Source organism: Nanorana parkeri, unplaced genomic scaffold (genome assembly GCF_000935625.1).
Source record: "Nanorana parkeri isolate BGI_ZX_2015 unplaced genomic scaffold, ASM93562v1 scaffold61, whole genome shotgun sequence".
Lineage (NCBI taxonomy): Eukaryota > Metazoa > Chordata > Amphibia > Anura > Dicroglossidae > Nanorana > Nanorana parkeri.
Window position 1 is genome coordinate 2,415,303 of NW_017306329.1, and position 5,696 is coordinate 2,420,998.

Consider the following 5,696-nt stretch of genomic DNA (forward strand, 5'->3'; position numbering starts at 1 on the left):
ACAAGGGGGAGAGAGGGGGGCCAGATTGGAGGGGGTAATTCCATTTTTTTCAAATTCACCTGGGAAAGTGGACTTACCCTTTAAATGTATTGCATGTTAACGCAACGCACCAGTGGCCTGGAAAAAGCAGCTCAACATCCCAGAAAACGGACCTGCGCCTTTGGTGGCAGCACAGTGCATGTTAGCGCGTCGGCAAAGTGCACCTTTAGAATGAATGGCACAGCACCATGCAAGTGGAAATATGGAAATCAGCAAAGACATTCTGTCTTTAGTGCAATGCGCTGCCTTGCGTCCGCTGTACCCAGTGACTTTATTGTCCCAGCACATCTGTTAAATGGCATAAACCTGAAGCAGTGTGAAGCTGTCCTGAAGGCGGATTTATGATTTTGCCCCTATAAACAAGTCCTTGTACTGCACTGCATCTTGAGTGTATTGGGTGCTGTTTGATATGTATTTTCTGTACAGATTACAGGGTACTCCCCGCGTTTTAGGTACAGAGGTATGCCCTAAACTAGCCAAGGGGGGAGTATAATGGGGCAAGTCTCCCTCTCCATCCCCACCTCTTTTAACCACACACATATCAATACATTCCTTCAGTACGGCGATCATCCTTCGGTAATCCATCACACTAAACTGCTGCTGCAATGATCAGGAAATCCTATCAAAGTCAAGTTGAATCAATCTTTCTATCTTGGCTGCGTCTAATGATTGTTTTTCAGTGAAAGATCATTTGAAATGGTTACATTGATAAATAGTTGATCATTTACTGTTTGGAGTATGGCCAGTATCAGTCAAGCCCAAGTCTGAAACGCAGTGATGTATCACAATGTCGTGACTGTGTTGTCTTGGGGAGGGAACCCTGCAAGTTTCTGCAACGCAGTGACTGTGTTGCTTTAAGGAAGAGACACTGCAAGGTCCTGAAACGCAGTAACTATGTTGCCTTGAGGAAGGGATGCTGCAAGGTCCTGAAACGCAGTGACTATGTTGTCTTGAGGAAAGGATGCTGCAAGGTCCCAAAATGCACTGACTGTTTTCTTGTGGAACGGATACAGCATGGTCCAGAAACATAGTGACTATGTTGCCTTGTGGAACGGATACAGCAAGGTCCAGAAACGTGGTGACTATGTTGCCTTGAGGAAGGGATGCTACAAGGTCCAGAAACATAGTGACTATGTTGCATTGAGGAAAGGATGCTGCAAGTTCCCGAAAAGGAAGGGACACTGGAAGGTCCTGAAATGCAGTGACTATGTTGCCTTGAGAAGGGTTCCCTGCAAAGTCCCAAAATGTACTGACTGTTTGCTTTAGGAAGGGATACCGCAAGTTCTGGAAACATACTGACTATGTTGCCTTGAGGAAGGGATGCTGCAAGGTCCTGAAACGTAGTGACTATGTTGCTTTGAGGAAGGGATGCTGTAAGGTCCTGAAATGCACTATGTTGTCTTGAGGAAGGGATGCTGCAAGGTCCTGAAATGCACTATGTTGTCTTGAGGAAGGGATGCTGTAAGGTCCTGAAATGCACTATGTTGTCTTGAGGAAGGGATGGTGTAAGGTCCTGAAATGCACTATGTTGTCTTGAGGAAGGGATGCTGCAAGGTTCTGAAATGCAGTGACTATTTTGCCTTGAGGAAAGGATGCTGCAAGAGCTCTAAATGCACTGTGTTGCCTTGAGGAAGGGATGCTGTAAGGTCCTGAAATGCAGGGACTATGTTGCCTTGAGGAAGGAACCCTGCAAGATTCCAGAATACGGTGTTTCCCTTCAGAATGGGATACTGCAAGGTCCAGAAACTTAGCGACTATGTTGTACAAAATCTAGTGACTATGTTGCCGTAAAGAAAGGGATGCTCCAAGGTCCTGAAATGCAGTGACTATGTTGCCTTGAGGAAGAATGCTGCAAGGGGGAGAAATGTAGTGACCATGTTGCCTTGAGAAAGGGACTTTGTAAGGTCCTAAAATATAGTGACTATGTTGCTTTTTACGTAGGAACCCTGCAAGGTCTCAAAATGTAGTAACTGTGTTGTCTAGAAGAATGAACCCATAACACCGGTATTCTTTACTATTCATGTGATGTTTTCTTCATGTATGTTTGATAGACATGTACTTGGTGTGCGGTTGACTTTGTATCTTCCTGATCTAGAACAGAGACTACAGATCAGCATACTTGCTCCAGCACAGTGACTTACTGAACCCAGTAATAACCAGATTGCTAGGATCTTCAGAAGGGCAATGGCGGCCCACACGTGTTTCTGAGGGAAAAGATCAGGCATAGCACCGGGAAAGTAGGATGTGCACCCCAAACTGCTGCTGGGACGGTCTTGTACAAAAATAAACCTGTAGGTGGTGAGGATAGGCTACGATGAAGTGGGCTTGTCCCAAAAATGAATAAAAAAGTAATGCACACAGAAGCGGACAATTTATGTCCTTTGAAGGTTGAGGTAAAATCTGACTAGACTTTCCAAGGGGACATCAGACAAGATGGAAAAGTCTTCTAATGAGGCAGGTAAAACAGAACGTGAGTGTTTAATGGTGAGTGGGCTATTACCAAAATGTGCCAGTAGGCAGAGCGTACTTGTGCATTATGGCACGCTTACCAGTGAAAGCGCCCCTCTACCCCCAGCAAGGTGATGACCATGATCCCCCTTGCTGCTCTGTCACCAACCCGATATCTGCTGGTCTTTTTTTTAGGTCTAGTGTATTCCATTGGAGAGCCACTGGTGTGCATGCATGTCTAATAGACCCCTAATGTCTCCTTAACGAGAACCTGACACTTCCACTTTGCAACCCTCTATAGCAATAAAGTTACTTAGAGGAGAACTATGGGGTCAGGGCTTTTCCCCACAGTTCTCCTTAGGGTAACGGGAGGACACAAACTAGCGTCCTCCCGTCACCCTAAGCTCAGTATACCTCGAGCTATAGCTACTGCTCGCGGTATACTTAGACGCCGCAGCGGAAGCGGATCCTGACAATTATGTCTGCATCCGCCCAGCAGCGTGAGTGACAGCTGGCTCTGCCTATCTAGAGGCAGAGCCAGCTGTACCCGCCCCCTCCCCCCATCCGTTCCGCCAGTCAGCGCTGGAGGATCGGAGCGGCGAGGGGGGAATTCAGCCACTCCCCTGTCACGGCTCTCTGCAGTGACAGGATCGTGAAGTGAGCGAACGCCGGTATGTGTTCGCTCACTTCCCGATCTACTGAGCCGACCTGTGACGGTCTCATTGTCACAGGTCGACTGAGTAAAAAGCACTCACCTCATAGTTCTCCTTTAAACAAAAAAAAGTGTGATAAAATGAATAAAATAATAATAATTTACAAAAAAACCTAAAAAACCTTTAAAGCCCCTTGCCTCCACAAGACCGTAAACACGTGCATTGGGTGCGTCTACGTACAAATACGATGATTGTGTTGAACATGTTGGGCACGCTGGAGTGATATTAAAAATTCCAGATCTATCCTCCTCTGTGAACTCTAAATTGATGACCTGTAAAGGGTTTTTAAAACCATCACCTACGGGCAATTTGGGGTACCGTAGTATGACGAACTTGGGTAATATATTGTGTTTGTGTGAGAAAAAAACTTTACTGTGTTTTTTACTGAAAGTATGGGTTTGCTAAAGTCATGTGACATAAAACATTGCACCATGTTACTCTCCAGGGTCTCAGCTTTCAGAAAATATATAATTCTGGGGGGTTTAAGTAATCTTCAGGCTTAAAATGTGCATTTTAACGCGTGCAATGTGCACCCACCAACCAAGTACAGTGTCTAGAGTCCCGTGCTGTGAGTCAGGTGGCCATCTCTGAGGTTGACACATGGCCAGTAATGAAATGGGACTTGTCACTGGTATGAATAGGAAAGAGATGATAGAACTGGGATTTGTTACCCAGAAAAGGTGACAGTCTGAACATCTCAAACTAAAGGCAGAACGATGGTGATACAGCAGGCGGAGAGAAACACGACAATGTCGGCTGAAGTGTCGGGTTGTCGGCTTACGTGAACGGTTATAGAACTCAGGACGGGCAACCCAAACTAAAGGCAGAATGGTGACAATACAGTGAATGAAAGGAAGCAAGGTGCTTCCAATGGAGGGGGGTCAGGGGGTGTCAATGAAGACCGCCAACCAGTGTCCAGAGTCTTATTGCGTGAACCAGGTGGCCGTCTTAGAGCTTGCCACCAAATCTGGTAAGAAATGGGACTTATTACACGTGTCACTAATAGGAAAGAATTCACCAGGTTGGGATTTGTTTCTAAAATTAAAGTCAGGACTGTGATGAGACGGTGAACATAATAAAATGGGACTTGTTGCCAATGTTATTAATAGGAGGGGACAACCTGAACAATTGAAGAACTCAGGACGGGCAACCCAAACTAAAGACAGAATGGTGACTATATATTGAAAGAAGGAAAGCAAGATGCTGCTTCCTCTTTGTGGTCAATGATGACCACCACCCAGTAGGGCATACTGCAACCCGGCCCCATGCATCAGGTGGCCGTCTCTGAGGTTGTCACCTGGCTGGTGATTTGCTGCCACCGGTATTCATAAGTAAAAGAACAGAATGGTGACCATAGATCGAAGAAAGGAAAGCAAAACACTGCTTTCCTTCTATGGTCAATGATGGTCACCACCCAGTAGGCCATACAGTGTCGGGACTCCTGTGCATCAGGTGGCCACTTCTGAGGACCTGTTACCAAACATCATCAACAGGAAAAAAAAAAAAATCAGGCTGGGATTTATTCCCTGGAAAAGGTGGACAACATAATCAGTTGACATGAACATCCCAAATAAGGAGGAGGAACTGTGTGCCGATACAACGTGCAGATGGTAACACAACACTGCCGGCTTGGAGAACAGAGGACGGACAACCCAAACTAAAGGCGATGAGACGGTGAATGAAGGGAAGCACAGGCAACACAAAGTAAAGGCGATGAGACGGTGAATGAAGGGAAGCACAGGCAACACAAAGTAAAGGCGATGAGATTGTGAACGAAAGGAAGCACGGGCAACACAAAGTAAAGGCGATGAGACGGTGAATGAAGGGAAGCAAGACGCTGCTCATGGGAGGGGGGCAATGATGACCCGGCAGGTGGCCGTAAATAAAAAAATATAGGGACTTGTTGCCAATGTTTCCAATAGGAAAGGAGGGATCGTAAGGCTGAACGGTTCTCAGTAACGTCCCAAACTGAAGGCAAGTCGGTGACGATACAACGAGCGAAGGATAACGTAACGAGACACTGTTCCGTAAGGTGGGGGGAGATGAGTAGTGAGGTGGGGGGACGAGTAGCAAACGCAGGGGGCGTATAGCGTCCGGAGTCCCGTACAGTTGTCTCTGAGGTGGTGGTGGCGCGGAGAGAGGAGGGGGGGGGATAATTTCCTCATCATTCACCCCCCCCTCTCTTCTATTCCTCCACTCCCACCTCCTCCTCATCCTCCTCCTCCACTCCCAGCCTCACAGCTAGCTGATGCCTGCCTACAGCACACACTGAGCCAGGGGAACAAGACACACACTCTGTGCTGCTGCTGCTCCTGGGGGTCACCGGCATTAAGCCGAAGTGGAGCCTGACATTCCCTCCTACAGACTGAGAAGTTTTTTTGGAAGAGGTGGGTGTGTGTCTGCGTGTGTGTGTGGAGGGGGGGGGACGACGACGACGACGACTTGTCCCGCTTTGCTCCCCCCCTATTGTTTGTGCCGGAGCCTGGCACCAATCAC

General features: G+C 47.3%; 1 protein-coding gene across 6 annotated transcripts in view; it reads left to right on the top strand.

Moving 5' to 3' along the window:
• The first annotated feature begins 5,429 nt into the window (after positions 1 to 5,429).
• The window catches only part of TCF4 (transcription factor 4), a 375,506-nt gene continuing 375,239 nt past the window's right edge, over positions 5,430 to 5,696 (top strand). For 5 of the 6 annotated variants that reach the window (XM_018576263.1, XM_018576264.1, XM_018576265.1 and 2 more), the window contains exon 1: positions 5,430 to 5,587. The gene's annotated coding sequence lies outside the window, so the exon portion shown is untranslated. The remainder of the gene's footprint in view (positions 5,588 to 5,696) is intronic. The other variant, XM_018576266.1, reaches the window with a different exon arrangement.